Genomic DNA, 20,258 nt, shown 5'->3' on the forward strand with positions numbered 1-20,258 from the left:
CCACTTGGGTGGCTCTGAGGATGTGTCAGTGATCCTAACCCCGGGTCAGGTGCTCACAGAAACCCCAGGCAGCTTTTCCACAACCGGGTGATGGAGACGAGCTCCGGCACCATGGCAGGACCGGCTGGGGAGGGATGCCAACCCCTTGGTGATGCCGACCCTTGCTGGCTACTTGCAGCAGACTAAACTTCCCCCCGTCATCCTCCCCAGCCAGAAAACTGACACGTTCCCACAAGCATTTCTGCCGATTTTTTTTTTTTTAAATATATATTTTTTTTTCCTAATTGCACAACACGGCCTGTGCCAGATTTGTCTGGCCAACTCTAACCTCGCAAGCAGAACTCATGGATTTATGGCACGCAAACTTCCTTTTCCTTATTGACCAGAGGCAGGAGCAGGATTTTATCTTTTTGGAGGTCTCTATCACATACTTTCACTCCTATGAATGCATCATCCTTGAAGAAGCGATGGCAGGAGGAGAGAGGCGGCGTTTGTCGGCCGAGGACCGCGTCAGCATCTCCGAGGGAATGAGCTGAGTAAATCAGGCAGCTGTTAAAGATTATAATCCCTAACTAGGTAAAGCCCTTGGAAATTGCAGCCATGGGGTGAGCGGTGAGAGCTTTCCAGCCGACTCCCGGGGAAGGTGCTGCATTTGGATTTAGCCTAATTAATATCAAGTTCAGCCAAGCAAGCCTGGGAGGCGGATGGTCTCCCAAATGGTTATTTAATGTGGCTTGATTATTTACTTTCAAAGTTGGTTCTCGTTGGGTTTTGTTGTTGTTGTTGTTGCTGTTGTTTTCCCCCCTTGTAAATGAATTTAGTGCTGGAGAGAGGTGTTGGATTGACAGCTCTGGAAATACAAGCCCTCAAGGAAAAATGTTTTGGAGTTGTGGAAGGAACAACACTGAACGTAAACCAGGCGTAAGGGTAATTATTTGCAGTAACAGCTGCTCTTTGCTCTAAATTGAAAAAAATAGAGACCACAGGGCTTCAGCAGAGCATTGGAGATGCTTTCAGATGGCCGAAGCATTGGGCACGGTTGGAGCTGGCTAAGCAATACACTCTGTCCCTGAGCCACTGGGACACTCATGTCCACATTTCAGTGCTTAACTGCTGCTCTTCATGCTTAAAATACCACACATTTTTCTCAGCCCTTAAGCATATTCTTAATTTTGAGCAGGCAGTTCAGCACCTCCCGGCTCGGTACAGCCTGTAAGCAAAGCAACTTCACACACATGCTGGAAGTTTACACCGAGGCTGAATCAAAGCCTGTGGGGTGTACAGAGCTGAGAAAATATCCCAAATATAACCCTCCCCACATCACAGAACAGGCTTTTTTTTTTTTTTTTTCTTTTTTTTTCTTTTTCTTGCTAATACACTGTTTCGGCCTTTTTCTGCAACTCTATATCGTTCGGAATACTTTCAAAGTGCAGCGCCAGGCTCCGGATAGCAGAAACACATGTTCCCGAAATTATGGTCACTACAGGGACCACATCATCATGACAGAGATAATTAAGGCTCTCTGTGTTCTCGATGACATATGTTGTCCAGAAGCAGCCCCACGTGCTATAGAAACACAGGCGTGAGAGGTAGGGGAAGGACATCTGGACAAGGGATGGAGAGGAAGATGCAGCGAGATGATGAGTTAAGAGTAGACTGAGTCTACTTAAGCCAGGTCCATCTGGGCATCTTAAAAAAATAATAATCAGGGAATCTGGGAAAAAACTCAATACCCCCACGCTAGATGTTAAGTGAAATTAGGGAGACTAAAGGCCACGTCTTCATCCATCTTTAGATACCTCCAGGATTTAGGGGGAGGTGAGGTCTGGGGTTTAGGGGTCATGCCTGGGGTTGTGCAGGATCACAGCTGCAAGGTATGGCCTTGATCATCGGTTTCCCAAGTTGCCCATTAACCCCCTGGCTTCAGCACTTACTCGCGAGGTGAGGACATATTAGGCAGAAAAACAAACAGGCAGGAAAATGGACACTGAAAGACAGGGAGAACCTGGGCTGCGCTTTTTTTCTCCCAAAGGCAGGAGAAAAAGGAGTGAGTGGAGAGCAAAGGAAACAAGGAGAAAGAAGAAAAACAAGGGGAGCCTCAAGAGGGAGATGCTAATGCAAAGCAGCTGTTATCCCACCTGAATCCTGGGGTTTTTTTGGCCTCTCCACATCCCTGGAGCATCGCAGAGCAGCTGGAGACCCTCCGTAAGCCTGTGCCTGTGTGCTACACTGTCCCCAGAGGGACAGGTGAACCACGGCTGCCAAAAGGGGGGGCGGGGGGGGAGGAAAGGAAAAGCACTTTTATGTTGTTCACAGTGTGCTTGCTTTGGTTGCATAAAACTCTTTGAAACGTGTGTCTTTTTGAAAAGGAAATCTTTGGCTCAATCCCTTTTAAACTTCTTTTTTTCTGCTTTTAAGGAAGAGAAAGGGAAGCGTAAGAGACAACATGTATCCTCCTTCCAGTCCTTAGGGCCACCTCCTCATGGGCAAGTCTCTGACCTCTTGAAGAAAATGTGAAGCACATAATTTTAAAGCATTTAAGCTGCTCTTTATTTAAAAAAAAAAATGAGTCCATCTCCTCTGTAAGCGATTCTGCATAATTCCTTGCCTCCATCCTTCCTTCCTTCCTTCCTCCCATCCCCAGTGCAGATGCAATTAGAAAGGCTTTAGGGATTTTGTCTTCTAATGAGGCTGAAGGGTTGCTGGAAATGCTCGCTGAGGTGGTTTTCTGGTCGCGGTGACATTTCCTATTTGGACCCAAAAAAGAGAATTCTGCCGAAATCGGCGTGGCACGTGCGTGTGTGTGGGAGTCAGTGTTTTTTTTTTTCCTTTTAGTAAACAATAAAATAATAAAACCCACAAATTTAGCACCATTGCATAACCAATGAGTTGGTACAAAGTAGTGGGCATCTGAATGTTTCCTTCTGAGCCTCCCCAGGGGAAGGTGCAGGGGCTCCTTGGCCCTGGAGCGATGCTGAACATCCCACGCAGCCGGGTGCTCAGCCCTGGCACATGCCACGTGAGACCCCCTCATCTCCGTGCCCAGGCCTGGAAATTATTCACCAAATTCAGCTGGGATTCACTCCTAAAACTGCCATCAGGGTGTGTATATTTTTTTTGGTTTCAAGAGGTGAGTTTATGTGGGAAAAATACCACCCTGCCCTTCGCTTTGCCCTGGGTACCAGAGTGTGCAGCTTTCCTCTCCTCGCTGTCAGGGATTCCTCCTGCATTTTATTTTTGCATTGTTTCTGCTGGTGGGAAGCTAAAAGCACCAGGGAACCTGTTTGTGATTTATCGTCTTTCTCCTCCCCGCTGCTGGGAGCTTTCAGCCTCCTCCGTGGTGTGGAGATGCGGCTCCGGCAAGGGTTAACTCTTCCAGCCGCCTTTTCACATTTTTCCTTTCTAACATTGCCTCTGAAGAAACAAACAGAGGCGAATCCCACCCTCTCCCCGGAGACTCTTTCTTGGCTTGTACCAGAGAACACGCAAATAATAATTATTTGTCCTATATTTTCTTTTTCAGTGTCTCATTTCAGCAGCCTCGATCGGGGATCGAGTAAATGAAATGACAAAGCGAACAAGGAAAGCAATAAACCCAAATAAATAAATAACTGATAAAACTGGAGTGGGAAGGAGATTAAAAAAAGCCCCAAACCCAACAACTGACAACATTCCCCTCGTGGCGTGGAGCGTTAAGGGCTGACGGTGTCGATAAAGCAAACAACACGGTGGGACACAGACAGGGGCTGGGGGGCTCCGCTGAGGGATGCCAGCAGGGTGCTGCTGGGTGGGAGAGATGCAAGCCCAGACATCTTGGAAAAGGTTCTAAATCCTCCTTATTCTGGCTAGCGAGTCCAAATCTACGGGGATAAATCCTTTACGGAGCAGCAGCGAGATATTTCAGTGCCTACGTTGGCTTGTATTAAGGTGAAACTCCCTCGGGATGGAGCTTTCTGGCTCTGCTTCCCACATGCTGCTATTTCCATCCCCCCGAGCCTTCACGCACCTTCTAGTCTTCTCCCGATGGCTTTTTCAGTTCTCAGATTGCTTTGCCTATATACAGCCTATATACATATCTATATCTATATGGCTGTAGGGTGTTGCGCCAAACGACCTCTGAGGCTAGCGGTGAGCTTGAGCTCTGGCTCAAACCCGGCTGCAGAAGCTCAAGCCGTGGCTGCCGCCGCGGGACGGACTCCAAACCCATCAGAGCTGTGGCAGGGCTTGGGTTCGGACCCAAGGGCGAGGAAGAGGGACGTACGGCGTTTTGCACTAGACGAATGGGTATGTGCAAGAAATCACATCGCTGTGCCGGATCGGAGCCCAGCTGCCTGCAGGGGCTACAGAAAACTCCTCTCTCGACCCATTCAATCTTCTAGTTTGCTGCTTTGCCTCTTTTCCCGGGATCAACCTCAATTTCTGTGGGTGCCTCCTAAAAAACCTAGATCCTGCTGTAGCAAAAAAATAACACTTCCTTTTTCCCACATGGAAAATAATATCAGGATGGTGGCTGCACCCCGAGATGTTCCCGCAGTTGTAATACACTGTACCTCCCCGTCAGGGCTGCAGGTCCCGACCGTGCCTGCGATGGGCACACTGGAAACACTATTGCCCTAAGTTTTGTAGCAAAGAGCAAATATTGTGCTTCTCCGAGTAGAAATATTTGGGGTTTGCCCAAAATGTTGTGAAAAACAACATGAAGAATGCAGCAAAATGGGGAAACGGGATGAGTGGTGTTGTCACAGGTGCAGGGCTTCTCCTTTCTCCAACTTTCTATTAGATTTTATTTTCCACAGCTGCTCGTAGCCCACATCTGGTCACCCCTGTCACAGGTTTGGGCTACCTGAGTTCATGTCTGGACACAGCCAGTATTTCCAAGGCATTTTCACATCATACCAAAGAGGAATCCTATATTTTTCTTTCCCGGAATGGTGGATTTGCGTGCCTTTCCCCCTAATCTCTCATCTCCGAACTCCTCCGAGCCGATAATGAAAAACTTCCCACCACGTTGGGACCACTGCTTTTCCAGATTAAGCAATGCTCCTCAAGGAAGCCGACAACCATAACAAAACCATTTGCTAAGATAACATTATTTCAGGATTGCGGCTGCTTTCCTACACGTGCCGCAGCTTGGCTCCTCCGGATATGAAATGGTCCCGACCGACAAACCCTCCCAAACCCCCGGAGCGTGCCCTGCGAAGGTGATAACCATCTGAGCACGTCCCATAGATGATTTGAGTTGCATGCTGGGCTGAAGCAGGGCCAAACAAGAGGCACCAGCAGATGTGAGGGGTTTTGGGGATGCTCCGGGCTGCACCGCTGCCTCCTGCATCCCACTGCCCGCTGCCGCGTGGGTCTCACCCACTGAAAAGGTCCGGCTCCAGCAGCCACATCACCTTTCCCTCCTCACCCACCGTGGAAGGAAACCTTTTCCTTTACCCTCTTGGCACATCCCATCTTGCTAAACATTAACATCTGCTGAGCATAACCCAGTTAGCCGGGAGTGTTTGTACAGGCTTTGCAGTCTGCGCTTCCATGTTTACTCACATTGGGCTTGTTTAAAGCCCATTTGACAGGAAAATGAATGTGTGCGGTTTTGTTATGACTCAGGGCAATCTGACATCTCCTCCTGAGCCCGCCATTGCTTCGTTGCAGGGACAGCAAACCCAACCCGCAGCCCGCTGCCGTGCAAGGAGGGCTTTCGGCGGCACTTGAGTCGGAGGGGTGTGTGTGAATAAAACGGGGAGTGCTGAAAGGAAAATGAATGGCCCAGGGGGATGATATATGTATTTTATTGCAAAGGAGGGAGAGCCACGTCGTTCGCAATTGATGTCAACCCTATTTACACCCGTTGGCAGTGAGACCTCTCCGTCTCAGGGTTGGGAAGGTGGTGAGAGAGGAAACGATGCTCGAGGGCTCAGCTGTTGGGGCTGGTTAGAAAAAGTGTTCGGCATCCCTTTGCCTTTGGAAAGCAAAGCCCACAAATTTGCACAGATGACATAATTCCCCTATAAAGGTGAAAGCGAGGATGTGGGAGAGAAGCCAGAGGGAAAGAAATATTCATGGAGACCCTCTAGACATGGGACCACAAACTGGGATGCTCCTGAGCTGTCAGCCACTGATTAGAGATTAGAGGAGCTCAAAAACCTCTCCTTACCCTAATTTGCGCTGATCACATCCCAAGGAATGCTACAGATGCCTGGTGGAGGAGGAAGAAAGCAGGGGTCTGATGGCACCTGATGGGAGCAGGATGGTTTCCCAGCAGGAGGCTTTTGGGGGCAGAAGGATGGTGGGAAGTGCTACCACCATGGGCAGTTAGATGGGTTGGCCTCGGGCTTGTATCGCTGCGGGGGAAAGCGAGGTTCCCCAGGGAGGAGGGAAACAGGAGCCTCGAAGTAGGGAGAAATTCCTCCTTGTTTGCTGCTTTCTTCAGAAACCCAAGTATCGCAAATAGCCTGAGAAGGAGGCTGCTCAGCAGATGGGATCTGGGCCCTTTTGGGAAGCTTCCTGTTTCTGCTGCTGGGAATCCATCATGGGAATCTGATCTCGGGAGGCTGCCAACGCAGGAGGCTTGGGTAGCTTGGGAAACGCAGCCTCATGCCTTGCCCTGAACCTTGGACCGGAGCCCAGGTCTCATCTCGCTCCATTTAAGCCCCTTCCCTAACCTGTGGCACTAGACCTTGCCCTGCTGAGCCCAGCTCTGCGAGGCCACCCCGAGTCCCACAGGCCACAGCTGGACAGATGAAACAGCCCCAACCCTACAGAGAAAGCCACTTTTTGTCCCAAAGCCATGTCCTCAGCCGCTTGGTTCTTCAAAGGACTCGTGCATCCAAGCCAACGTCATATCTGCTCTCATCAAAGCCTTTCCCAGTGTCCTTTCCTGGCACCGCTGGCTTCCTCCAGCTTTTTCTGGATGTCCCCTTTCCTGGGGACATCTTGCACTCATCAGTGTGATCCCAGCCTTCCCGCTCATTGCGCAACCTGGGTTGAACCCGAGACCTGGGAACTGGAGGGTGTTTCTCGCTGGACTGCTCCAAACAATCCCTGTGGGCAACTCATTTATCTCCTTTGTGGTCCCTTGTGCAATTTGTGTAAAACCAGGGCGCTGGCCTCCAGCAAAACACAGAGAAATGCTGTGGCTGCTCAGATTTCCCCAAATGTCAACAGTTTGACTAAGGGGACCAAAAAAAAAACCAAAACCCAAACATAAAAAGGGTGAATATTCCATCAGTTTTAGGAAAATTTGGTGAAGACTGCAGGGATTCTGTGATCAAAGCTGGGATGGGGTACTGGAGAGATGTGCTTCGGTGATAGCTCAGGCAACGACAGCAGGAATGCTCACAGAGAGTGGGGAGGCTGGATCAAAGGAGATCTCCACTGGGGTGAATTTATACATCTTTCTTTTTTCCCCCTCTGCTATCTAAACTGAGAGGCAGCGCCTCATCAGCGCCACAATCCAGGCGCTGTGAGGTCCAAGGCAGCAAAGCATCCTTGTATACAGCATCTCCTGCACAGTACCTGGCAAAGCCTTGGGGGGATTAACGACAGGGATGAGAGTTTTCCAAGCTCTGTGACATTTTGGGGAAAGGCGCAAAACCCACCGAGCTCTGGCCAGCTCCTTCCTTTGGGTTTCCTTTGAAAAATCCCAGTTTAGCACCTGCTTTTTGCGTGCTTGCAGTTTCCCACGAAGGAGGGAGGATGGGGTTGGATTGAACATTTGGTGGGTCCCAAACCCACAATGAGGTCCAGCCAGAGTTGCTAAAATAAGGGCTTTAATTTTGGATTGTGCTTTAAGCACCTCTGGATGGAGAAGCACGTGGGTTGCCCCTACAACGGTGCCTCCCCAGAGCACTGGTTTTCACTCTCAAGTGCCTAATGGTTTGTGTTTATGAGAGCTAAAAATATTTACTTGGGGAAGAAGGGGCAGGGAGAGGGGACGTTGCCTGAAGATTTTATAGGCCTTGTTTTGGAAAGAGGCTTATATAAAAATAACATGGTATTACAGATCAAAACCCAAACAAGACAAACAAAAAAATGCAACCAAACAACAGCACAGCGCCGAGCAGAACAAAGTCTCTGCAGGACCCTGAGGATGGTGCTGGATGATGGAGACCTCGCGAGGAGCCAGCTTTTTGGAGCCCTTGCCCATGTTTCATGGCCAGAAGGGTTTATGTTGTTATTTGAGCTGTCCTTAGCGTGCTGCCCGGAGTTTTACAAGGCCTGGTCCCTACCCTTCACATTTGTTTTACTGCCTGCTAACAGCAGTTCCCAGGAGGAGGATGCCGATACCGGCAGCTCTCCAGGGAAAAGGGTTCAGATGAAACCCAACTGGGGCTGCTGGCGAAAAACAGGAGGAATTCAGCACAGGACCCCAGCAGCCTGGATGCCGGCCAGCTGGGCTCTTGCTCCCGACTGGCACGTTAGAAATATGAAGTGTTAATTTCCTCCTCCCCGGGGGCCTGGGCCAGTGTGAGCCGGGGTTATCGGCACCGGCAGGGCGTCCTATGGAAAAGGCCACGCAAGGGGGTCCGGCTGTATTCAGACCGAAGGCACAGCCAGTTCAGTTCTTTTGCTTTATTTTTAAAGGGCATTTTGTTTCCAGTGAGAAAAGGGAATAAATCAATGACGTTCATCACCCTGAGAAAGGAATGCCTGTGCCCCGCCACCATAAGACCCTTTTTGTGCTGCTGATCATCAGGCCTCCAACGACATTGTATCGGTGCTACGATGTGCCGACGTGCACAGTCTGTGCATTGTGCGAGGCATTTCCAAGGGTGGATCAGGACCCGGCGACGCTGCAGAGCATCAGCGCGACCCTCTCCGTTGGCATGAGCTCCTCAGGCAATCAATGGGATATTGTCTGCCAAGAGCGCTGGGTGGCATATAGCAGCTGGGAGCGGTGGCAGAGAGGTCAAGAACATAAAGAAGACCCAAAAGCCTTTCACGTGTGCCTCTTAACACTATGCATCTTGCTTCACATCCATCATACCTTGCATTTATGAGCTGCCAAGCACCGATACTCATTAGCAAAGCCTGGCAAGACCTAGTGAAGGAGCCTGGCATACAGATGTCCTCTAGCACAGGATCGGTCCCTGGGGTGGCAAATGGCAGCGGAGGCGCTGGGCAGCCGGAGCTCGTGTTGCTGCTCCATCAGGGAGGGACGAGCATGATGGAACAAACAGCGTGGTGCTCGAGGACTCTGGGAGTGCTGCCAAGCCCTTTGCCTCGGACCAGGACTTGTAGATGGTTTGCAGGAAGGCACGTTATTGGGAGCAACTCTGCGCTGCTGTTCAGAGCCCAAATATGAGTCTGATCCAAATGTTACTACTTTGCCCTTGTTTCTGTCATGAGCTGAGAGCAAATTTGGGACCGAGACCGGCCCAAAGTGAAGCAAGCTTAACAACCTGGAGCTGCATGCACATCTGCCATTTCCAGCTCACACCCCAGCCTTAAAAATCTCTTGCAGGATCGTTAGTGCTGGCGATGAAAAAGCAAAAGTGAGTCCCATGCTGCCGCCAGCTCCTGGCTAGGCTTGCAGGCTCGGGAGCTGAAACCCAAACTCTCCACTAGTAAATGCAGCAAGTTTTCATCTGGGGTGATGGGTACAGAGGGATGCCCCTTTTTTACAGCCAAACAGGAGAAATTGCTGCTGAAGTCCCACGCTAAAGCCAAACCTCAGCCCTGGGGAAGCCGCATGTGACTGCGCTACTCCCCATCTCTGCCGATGGGGTTTGATCACAGAAACACCAACGTGGGCTTCGGCGGCTGGTGGGCTCTGCCAGATCACTTGCTAAATGTCAGCATTCATTCCCCAGCGATGCTGGGGTTTGGTGTTGCATGTTTGCATGCGAGCAGACACAAGGAGAGGAGCGAGAGCAAGGTCCTTGCCCAGGGTACAGCAGTATGTGGGGGTGACAGCCTCCCCAGTTATTTGGGAGCCTCGTGCCAGCAGGTTTTGTGGTAACCGGTGACAGCAGCTGCATTTGTTGAATCTTTCAGTGTTTTGCAAGCCAGCAGCCCGGGGAAGTCAATGGAAACCTCCTGCGAGTTTTAATGGGGATGGGGTTGGGGCTGGAAGGAATTTGCAATCTAAACGCCCACGGACTCTGCGGACATCTGGACGCAGACCTGACCAAATATCCTTCTTGCAGATGAGGGGTGGGCTCATTCAGCAAAACCCGACCTGGCTGCAGGGAATGACGGCACCGGGACAATATCTGTCATTGCAGGCACAGCTGTGGGGAGCTGGCATGTCCCATTGCACCTAGTCACATGCGGGGATGATGGCACCACCAAGAAGTACAGCTTGATGCTTTGCTTGGCCTCCAAAAGAGGAAAGCCTGAGCTGCTGAGGTTGATGAGGTCCCCAGATTCCCCACTGCTGAGCTCAGGGGTCATCTGATGAAAGGATGGGGTCCTCAGTAGATAACCACAAGAAGAAGGAGGCAACGTTGGTACCGAGTGGCTCTGTTCTCAAATTCCTGCTCCATCCACATGGTATGATTTTCCCCGCTTGAATTCCTCATGTCTATTCAGACCACATCTGACTTCTATCCCCAGCACGTCTGGATGACTGGTTAGAGAAAACGAAAGTTGGGAGGATGGAGATAAGGTTTCTGATGCTGGAAATCTGTTTATCCCCCCAGTCCTGGGGGTTACCTGCAGTACATAAGAAATTCTCTATGAAACATCACAGGTTTCTCCAAGACTCCCTGTTTTCCTGCCTATCTCACAACACATCGACGCTCTGCAGACAAAATCTCCCTCTGTGCCCAGCACAGATGATTTTTTTTGTGTGTGTCTCAGCCCCACCAAACGGCCGTGAAATGCCGCCATAAACAATGAGTCAGCTAATCCAAACCACACGGCAGTAAAACGCTGGAGGTCAACCCAGTGCACGGTCCCGATCTTGAAAAGCAAAACTGCATCTCGAGCAAAACTGATAATAATCAGACATCGGGAGAGAAACACCCTCCTGCTCGCGTGGCAGCAGAGCTGAGGCCCCGGGAGACAGTGGGACAGCAGCTGGTGCCACCAAGGATGGGTGCCAGGTCTGGTGGCACCCCCCGGGCAGATGGTCCCCCAGGAGGTGTTGGCTCCCCCCATCCCCTGGTCTGCCTCGCTCTGCGGATGCTTCCCACTGTGCAGATCGAGGTCTCCACTTCCTTGCTGCTCCATCCCTCTTCCTTTGGGGGTTATTGCCATGCTCATGGTGCTGCGCTCCCCTTTCTTTTGTTCCCCCCTTCCTCATCTTTCTCTTTTTGAAAGGCCTGGCTTGGACATGCTTGCACCGAGGAAAAACCGACCTTCAGCCAGCTGCCAGCTCTGCCTTTGGCCTATTGCTCCGGTTTTATGTTTGACTCTAATTCCACAGTTTATACAGCAGAGAGCTCTGGGCCAAACCGAATGTCTCAAGAACCTGCCAGAAACCTCAGCTTTTCCTAAGCCCTATAAACTGTTTCCCGCCCCCATTGCTGCACCTGCTGCCCATGCCGCGCTGCCGGCCAGGGATGCTGGTCCATCCTGGTGGGCATGGGATGCTCCCGGGGTGCCCCACACCGCTCTATCTTCCCCAGCTGCTTGGCAGGCACTGCTGCAAACACTTCCCTTGCATTGAAACCGGCTGCTCCCCGTGCTGATGGGAAATGAGCTAATGACACTGCTCCCCTGGGACAACACCATTTTTCCTGGCAGGCTGGGCACCACCCCGTCCATAAAGTGCATTCCTGCTCTAATTTGTTTACACAATTTTTTTTATCATGCAGTGCTTCGCAGGCTGGAGCATCCTTTGAAGGCTGGTACCTGGTCCCTGCGCCCCGAACCCAGAGGAGGTCTGGGTCTAAAGGAGGAGGGTTTGTTATTGATGGTCTCTTCCCGCAGTATCTGAGACTTGTGAAATGCTCACTTGAGGCTGGAGCAGTGAAGAAATGCAATGCCAAAGGCGGCTCCTGTGTGACCTTGGGGCAATCCAGGAGGAGGTGTGCAAGGAGTGCGTCCCGGGAGGCAAGAAGGGAGCAGGGACAGGCGTGCAGGTGTCCCAGGCAAAGCGACATCCAGCACAGCACCAGCACAGGTGCTGTGGCAAGAGAAGAAAGGAAAACACTCAACTCCAGCCTCCAAGGCCACTTGCTCATCCAAACCGTTACATTTCATACATTTCCACTGGCGCAGAAGAAAAACCAAAGCAACTGCTGCCACGGTTTAGCAATGGAAGCGGAACACCCAAGGGAGATAAAGCGAATGATACCATGAGGAGTTTTAACTCCCTGGGGCACTGGGAGATTCTTTAGAAACTGAATTGCAATGTCTTTTTTCATGTTATTCCCCCCCCTCAGCGTATGTTTTCTGAACAAACAAAATCTCGGGGATGCAAACAAGCAGCAGCAGCAGGATCCGAGGCACTTACGCCCGACCGCAATAAAATGGTGCTTTCCTTGTTAATGCCGTGAGGTGTCTGAAATACAGTCAGCACGACACAATAAGCTCTGCCTCAGCTTGCTCTATTTGCAGTGGTACTTTTGGTGCAAGAAAATGCTTTTTAACCCTCCTTCTGAACAGCTTTTTTGCTGGGCATGGACCACTTCATCCCGGTGAGGCTGCTGCAAATTATTGAGCACCATCTGCTGGCACCTTATTTATTAACTCACTATTTACTTGTATGCTACACCTGACATCCTTCGACTTACTGACCCAGCTCCACTCTGTGCCGGACAGCCAAAGAATCCCTCTCCAGCTGGTCTTGCGCATCACTGCAGCATCCGTGCACCGAGGCAATGCAGAGACTTTTTGTGGGCGTTATCCAAGGGCAGTATCAAAAATAAAGGTAAAAGGTGGGATAAGAAAAACAGATGGGCAGCACGAGCGGGGTAAACTGTTGCTCTGCAGAAGGCTGAGGCAAAATCTCCCACTGAGGGCAGGACTTCACCCCTAAGCCTATATCCTAGTGGTGAGTTCAGAGCCTAAATTCATTAAATTGGTGGTGTCCTTCCCGCGTGCGAGATTAAAACCAGGAGATTTTGCAGGTCTTTATTGGCAGGATTCGGGACTCCAGTTGAAAAGGACATAAAGCCGTTTCCTCCTGTATAAATCACCTGAATACTTGAGTTCGCTCCGAGGCCTAAAACAACGATTTCAGACTCAAGTTTGCTGCTTGGTAATTCCTCCTGGCAGCTGGCTCCATCAATCTCCGGCACAGGCACGTAACTCAAGCCTCTGACAAGTGCTGATTTACGGCTTCGGCTAGTAAATCAGCAGAAAATCATCGCAGCGTTCACGAATATTTTTCCAAGAGGAGCCTTCTCACACGGTCCTGGGACCCAGCACTCATTTTGGGAGACAAACTACAGGCTGTTCTCCCCCGTGCCCTAGGTCCTACAGGCAAGGCTGCCCCGCTGTCACTGCCAAGGGGGTGTCCAGACCAAATCCCTGTGACGCGGAGGGATGGAGATGCTGGGAAATGAACACAGGGGCGTTTTCTGCTGTGGAGGCAATTTGTGCATGCGTTCAGTTGGCATTGCACTGCTCTGGCAGCGCAGAGAGGATGGATGGGATATTATTATAGGGATTTAGGCAAGGGGTCTATGGTAGTGGTGGTCCCGAGGGCTCCCTCGAAGGCCAGGAGCACGTCCTCCCGTGTAAATCCATGTGAGATCCAACTCCCTGCCTCTTACTGTGGAGGAAGCAGAGGGTAACGATGCCCTTTAGGTGAATTAACTAGTGGGTAATGTTATACGGGATGACGCTGGAGCAGTGTAAATGAGCCAGGGTCTGTGTTTCCCAGCATGTACATCTCTCCTGTGCGCTGTTCTGCTGGCAGTACGGGAACATGAAGATTTCACGACTTCAAAGCCCCTCTTCCAGTCTGGGCTGTGTGATCCAAGCCAAAGTGCTGCCCTAATCCATCATCCAAAAAAGGGATGTCTGTATATTTGTGTAAAATGACAGATTGGAGAGACCCAGAGCTGGAAACCAGATGCTCTCCCCAAGAAATTAAAAGAGCTAAGGATTTAGAAATGCAGGAACACAGAGCCTGTGAAGAAAATATCACTGTGGCTACTGCCTTTAAAAATACCGATCCTTGGCTTTCCACGGGTAGTTGGGCTGGAAAGGGCAGCACCTCCATGAGCATCACAGGCTTTTATGGAGGAGACAAGGGAGATGAGATGACATGACAAAGGTCACGTAGTAAGTCAGTGCAGGAGAGGAAAGTGGAAGGCAGTTATCCCCCCAGACTGGAAGATGTTCTCCTTTTTCAGTTCCCAACTGTGTCACCATCAATGAGTAAGCCTTTAACGGGGCCAGCAACTCAGCAAGGTCAACAAAACCGCAGAAGTCAGCATCCACTATCACTCAGAGCTCGGTCTGCCTGCGTTTCTGCAGGGCTTTAATGGACCTCAAACAGCCCTGGGAGGAGAGGCGCCTCTCCACGGTCCCGTCTGTGTGGGGCACGTTAAGAAAAAGCATTTCCATCACTGATTCAGCAAAGGATGCTGCTCCGACCATCGCTGGGGACTCTTTCCCACCGGGGTGGTGACTGAGAGGCGGGCAGGGTGTTAACAGTTAGACAAAGCTGCTAAAAACGTGCACGGAGGCTGGCGCACAGGCTGAGTCTGTAAAAATAAAGGTCGGTCCCCAGGTGCTATCCAGGAACAGGGGAAATTGCGTTTTTCAGAGTGTTTTGGAAGCACTGGGAAGTTTCTCAGCCATCAAGATGGGATCAGCTGCCGGCTCCCGGGTCCTGCTGGTTCACGGGTGCTGGAAAACTGGCAGGATTTGTGGCACTGCCTCGTGCCCTGCATGTGGGAAGGGGTTTCTGCACTGCCGTGCCCAGCTGTGAAGCATTCCCTGTACGCAGGCTCTGGCTGTTGTTCCCAAAAGCCCATGCAAAGAATCCTGTTTCATTTTATACGCTGTGATTAGCCACGTGTACGATGGGGTTGACCACCGGTATGCGTGGCGATGCCAGAAGTAAATGAAACTACTCCCTGGGGAAAAGGGTCAATTGCTTTTGGCTGCAAAATTTGCGAAATTTTCATTATTTTTTCCAAAATGCCTCCTTGGAAAATGCCTCTGCATTTTGATTCAAAAGAAAAACAAGCCCACGCTTTTGATTGTGCAAGGGAAAAAAAAAACAAAAATCAAAAATATTTTTGAAAGTTGGATAATTTTAGCTAAACGTGGGGAACAGAATTTGAATAGGATCCACGGCCATTGGAAGGGCTTAAGAGAGCTTTGAAGAGTCTGCTGACAAGGGAGTATTAGCCTGTTGACACCTTTCAGATGCAATGAGTTGAGCTTACAGCTACAACACAAATAAGCAGTAGGGAGGATGACAGGCAAGCGCCTGCAGCGATAGGTGCTGGGAAAGCACGGATCCAGAAGATCGTCCCTGGATCACACTTGCCAGTGCACTGGGATCTGGGGCGCTTCTGCCGAAAATAAAGGCTGGAAGAAAGTGATGGTGGGGGGAAAAAAAGAGCGTAAAAGATAAAAGGACAGAGAGAAACACTGGTTTTTACAATTTAATTTCCTTCTTTGAGTGAGAGCTGCTTTAATATTATGCACAAGAAGTGAATAATACTTTAAAATATTCCCAGAGAATGAATAATATGTAATAATATTCACAGAGCATTTATTTGACTAATTCCCCCAGTGTTTTTGGATCAAGATCTAACAGCCCTGGATCTTAGAGGGGAGATCTGTGTTTGACTTCCTTGGGTCTGGATCAGGCTCCAAACACCTAACGAACCCATGTTCAAGCAAGCATCACCAAAGGGTCAACCAATATACCTCCGGTAAATGGTCGGGTCACTTTTCCCTGCTGATCTGCAAATAAATTATCTGCCAATAAATGGAACCATAAGTGGTTTGGCCAGATGTTCCATCGGGGCCCCAGGGAGTCGTGGTGCAGAAAAGGTAAGAGCAGGGGGGGTGGTAGGGGGAGAGGAAAAAAAAAAGCCAATAAAAAATAAAATATTAACATCCCAAGCTCGTTTGCTGCTCAGTGCCTGCGTCGCAGTCGCCTCCCCGGCTGCAGCAGCTGTGCCCGCGTTACGGAGCGAGGTGCAATGTCCCAGCTGGGAGGACGTGCCAAAAGCAGGATACGGGAAAAGACTGTTTTCAAACACAGATGGATTAAACCTTTATTCCTTTTAAAATTACATTTTAATGTGCTGGCTACTCTGGAGATGCCGGCAGGACATGCGGAGCTTGGAGCCGTTTGGGGTGAGTGTCCCCAGGGCATTTTGTGAACCCCTTCCAGAGTGACCCAGGTGGCCCTGGCAGAGCTCCGTCACCCCCAGCCCACCCTTCCCCATCCTCCTTTTGTTTGCAAACCTCTTCTGGCAGCCACCGCAGCACCCAGCCCTCATGCCCTGCGTCACCTTTAACTCCTCCAGGTCAGCTCCCTCCTGATGTTGCTGCTGGGGGGGTCACCAACGCCGCTCCGCTTCCAGGTGGCCAGATGCCTCCCGGGGTTTATCCCATGGGTACCTGCTCAGCTCCCATCTCCCGTGGGAGAAGCACGCAGGTTTGACGTCTCTGCACCTCCTGCAAAGCTGGGCTTGCTCCTCTTCCAAAACACGCAGCCACCTCTCGGAGCGTTTGATGTCCTTAACAGAGCTTCTGGAGTTGAAGAATTGCTGTAAATTCTACAATTGTAAAAAACCAAACTACGAATTGAAAGGCTCGGTTACTTTAACAGCACAACTCAGGACCAAACACGAGCCATGCATGCCCTGAGCCCCCTGCGCCCTGCTGGGGCTAGCGCTCTGCCACCCCAGACCCAGAGGATGACATCTGGGTGCAAAACGCCACCCTGCAAATAAAGAGAAACCCCGTAGATGGGTCTTGCACGAGATGCACAGACAGATCGATGTGCTGAGCAGCGTGGGTGGAACGGGGTCTCGGCACACCCGCAGCCTGACACTTCTTGGGTGTTTTGGTGGGCAGTTTGGTTGGGAGGAGGTGATGGACGGGCTGTTTGGGTACCTCGGTGGGCTGGGAGCACTGGCAGAGGGACACGAAAAGAGGAACAGGCTCCTTCCCCTGCTCCTCCAGCCCTTGCTGCAAATCTCAGCGTGTGCCTCAGAGGGCAACAGGTCCGAACGCTCTGTAACCCACCAGAAAGCAGAGATTTACAGATAAAGAGGACCTTTTATTTTATTTTGTTTGTCCAGCTGGAAAGAGAAAGAGAAGGGAACGTTCCCACAGAGAAAAACACTGTATTTACTTTCTTTCTTTTTTTCTTTTTTTTTTTTTTCTTTTCTTTTTCCTTTTTATTGTGGTTGAGCTGAACTCTACCAAGTCACTTTAGCTCTCTTGAATGCAGGATTTTCTCACTTTCCGGTAAACTGCAGTTACCATGGAGAGGGCTGAGACAAGCCAAATGCAAAACATTGGAAACTACACCCAAACTCACCGCAGCCATATCAAACAGTTAATTAGAAAGGCTGTCCATGTGTTTCCCATTCCCTGGAATGGTTTGAATCAATTGCCCTGTGATTTATCACCTGTTTTCTGTGTGAACGGTTCAGCTCTGCTCTCGTGCATGTGTTGGAAAGGGGATTTGTGCTGTGCAGTGAAAGAGGGAAGGGAGATATTAAGGACTTTAAACAAAAAAAAAAAAAAAAAAAAAGCCCAACCCAATCATCAAATAACCAATTCTGCTCCTTCCCCCAGTATAAATCTCCCACTGGAATGATACGCTTTGGATCTTGATGGGATTTCTAGCTTTTGGCAACAGGGAAAAAGGAGAGGCAGCTTTTGCCTTGCTTTGATTTTGGAGGGTGGGAGATCATAGCGTGCCTGGCCGTTCCCGGGGCTGTGTTACACTGTGCCCAGATGGAAATTCAGACCAGCCTGTTTCCTCGGGGCTGTTTCCTTTCCCACTGCATAGGAAATCGGGCGGGCGGGCGGGTGGGAAGCGGGGAGGGGGCGGCTGGAGGGAAAGGCAGAGGAGAGATGAAGAAGAAGAAATCCAAGCTTCCCACAAGATCTCTTGATGCGTGAGGTTGTCTGCCCACTAAGCAGTAACACCTCGTCCCACACGGCGACGGTGGTGCGACGGTGACACGGCTTGTGGCTGGGAAGCCATCTGGAGATGGTCCTGTGCTGTCAGGCGGGGAGCAGAGTCCGTCCATCTGTCCAGAGATGTGGCTCTTCTCCAGCCTGCCCATGGCAAGCGGACGGCCGGGAATCTTCCTTCCCTGGGTGCCATCTCCTTCCCAGGAATGCTCTGGGGTGGCCCCTCCACCGCCCAGGCATCTCATGGCCACCATGGAAAGCAGGTGGCCGGCCAAGCGGGTAACAGCAACAGGTGGATGGGAAAGCCCCGGAAAATTGCATTCCTGAGCCTGCTGCATCGCCCTGCCGTACCTCTGCTCCCCCTTCACGAGGCAGGGGGGAAAAAACACCCCCCAGTCTCACCTTGCACGCAAGCGCTTCGAAGCAGGGTTGGTTCCTCCCGTAGGGACAGCCCTAGCATCCAAAAAAGCAGCAAAAGATGTCTTGGAGGAGATCCCTCTGCTCTTTCCAAAGCAAGCTGACCTGGTTTTCTCTCAGCCATCTCCAGCTGCCAGGCGGTGCCTTTGCGGTGGGTTCGCGAGCCGGGATCACCCGAGATGAACGCGGCGTTATCAGAGTCAGCCATCCCCCTGCGCCCGTGCTCCGGTGAAGTCTTCTGGCCGGGATGTGTAGGGCTGATTGGAAATCCTGCACATTTATCCAACCCATCCCCCAAAGCAGCTGTTGGCCTGAAAGGTGGCTGCACCTCTCGCGATCCACATTCCACCTTTCCTGCCAAGTCCGGGGGAGAGAGGGAATAAAAGTTGCTTTCCTATCATTAGCAGATGATTGAAAAACCTTGCAGCTCCCCCAGCCAAGTGTGAGAGATACCAGCCCCTTTCGGATGGACCCAAAAGGGTTTGCCTGGGGGGTTTGGGGGTGAGGGTCCCACCTCTGAGGGCTGGAAATGGAGATTTGTGTAGGATCCCAGAGCGGAGAAGATGATGGAGAAATATCTCTATTTGAGAGGAAACTGAGGCAGTGACAAGAAGCAGAGCAGAAGTGTGCCAAAACTGTCATTTATCCGCACGCCTCTGTTTCCACAGTGAATGTATAAGCATGGACTGGTTTAGATGGAACTAAATTTATCTCATCATCGCTCTGGTTGAAACCAGGCTCCCTTCTGCCCTGAGCCTGGCCACGTCAGTGCAGCGAAATCCCTGTCTGGCACGTGGGGGTATTTGCCCCATCCCTTCAGATCATGCAGGGGCCTGGAGAAGGTCTCCTTATTCAAAAGGAAAGCTCAGGCCTCTGCCTCAGTTTCCCCTCTCACTGCAAAAGAAAGAGCTGGGGGCAGGGGACCTGCAGTGCTGCTGTGGGAAGGTGCGAAGCGATGACCCCCCCCCCCCCCCCCCCCCGGGTGAAATGGCTGAAAGATCTGGAGGGACAGTCTGTCCTAGGTGGTACGTTGCTGGGTTTATTGCCTGGGAGCCTGCAATCTGCAAGGAAGGAAACTGACCTCGAGCAGCAGGAAAAAAAGAGAAATTTCCCCGGAATTTCCCAAGGTCTTTGCACCCTGGAAAAGGTGGGTGCGTGCCCTGAGATTGCTGCAACCCCTGGCATTACCCTAAGCCAGGAGACCCCAGCCCCAGCAGGACAGCCCTGCTCCAGGGCTGAGCTCCCGCCGGCAGCAGGGATGCTGCAGGTACCATCCCGCTGTATTTCACCGACGCTTGTTGAGCCGCAGGTGCTTCTCGACGCCCTCTCCCAGATTTTCTGGAGCTGCTCCCTGGGAAGCTTCCGCGCTGGATTTCAGCTCAGCCTTGTGGCAGCGACCCTGCAAAACCACAAAGAAACCACCGACGCCTCATTCTGGGGCTGTGGGATGCTCCCCCCAGCCTCGGGCTGTCAGCAAGGGCCACTCAGGGCTCTGACAAGGAAAACGGACCCGTTTTTCTCGGCTACTCGTGGGAAGTTTCCCAGCAAAGCCAAGCGGAGAGCACGCAGTTTCGTCGGGGAAAAGGAGAGGGGCTCCACCGACAGCCCCGAAACCTCCCAGCAGGAGGGAAGAAAATGGCAGAGAGATTTGCAAGGCAAGAGGGAACGAGGCTTGCAAAGAGGAATGACCTCGGCAAAGTGCTCCGAGGAGAAGCAGCTTGGAAAGGAGGATCACAGCTACAGATGTGTGAGTGATGGATCCAAGATAATTCAGCTGGGATCCAGCTCAAATGGGCGGCTTTTCATCAGCGCGTACG

General features: G+C 51.2%; 1 protein-coding gene and 1 long non-coding RNA gene across 2 annotated transcripts in view; one reads left to right on the forward strand and one right to left on the reverse strand.

The window, feature by feature from the left end:
* Positions 1 to 1,351: 1,351 nt before the first annotated feature.
* Positions 1,352 to 17,676, forward strand: LOC308054236. The gene is made up of 2 exons (XR_013924048.1): positions 1,352 to 10,664; positions 10,708 to 17,676. It is a non-coding gene; the product is annotated as an uncharacterized lncRNA (long non-coding RNA).
* Positions 15,508 to 20,258, reverse strand: part of SNX19 (sorting nexin 19) — a 132,035-nt gene continuing 127,284 nt past the window's right edge. The window contains exon 14 of the transcript XR_013924044.1: positions 15,508 to 19,840. The gene's annotated coding sequence lies outside the window, so the exon portion shown is untranslated. The remainder of the gene's footprint in view (positions 19,841 to 20,258) is intronic.

Source organism: Falco punctatus (assembly GCF_963210335.1).
Source record: "Falco punctatus genome assembly, chromosome: 16".
Classification (NCBI taxonomy): Eukaryota; Metazoa; Chordata; class Aves; order Falconiformes; family Falconidae; genus Falco; species Falco punctatus.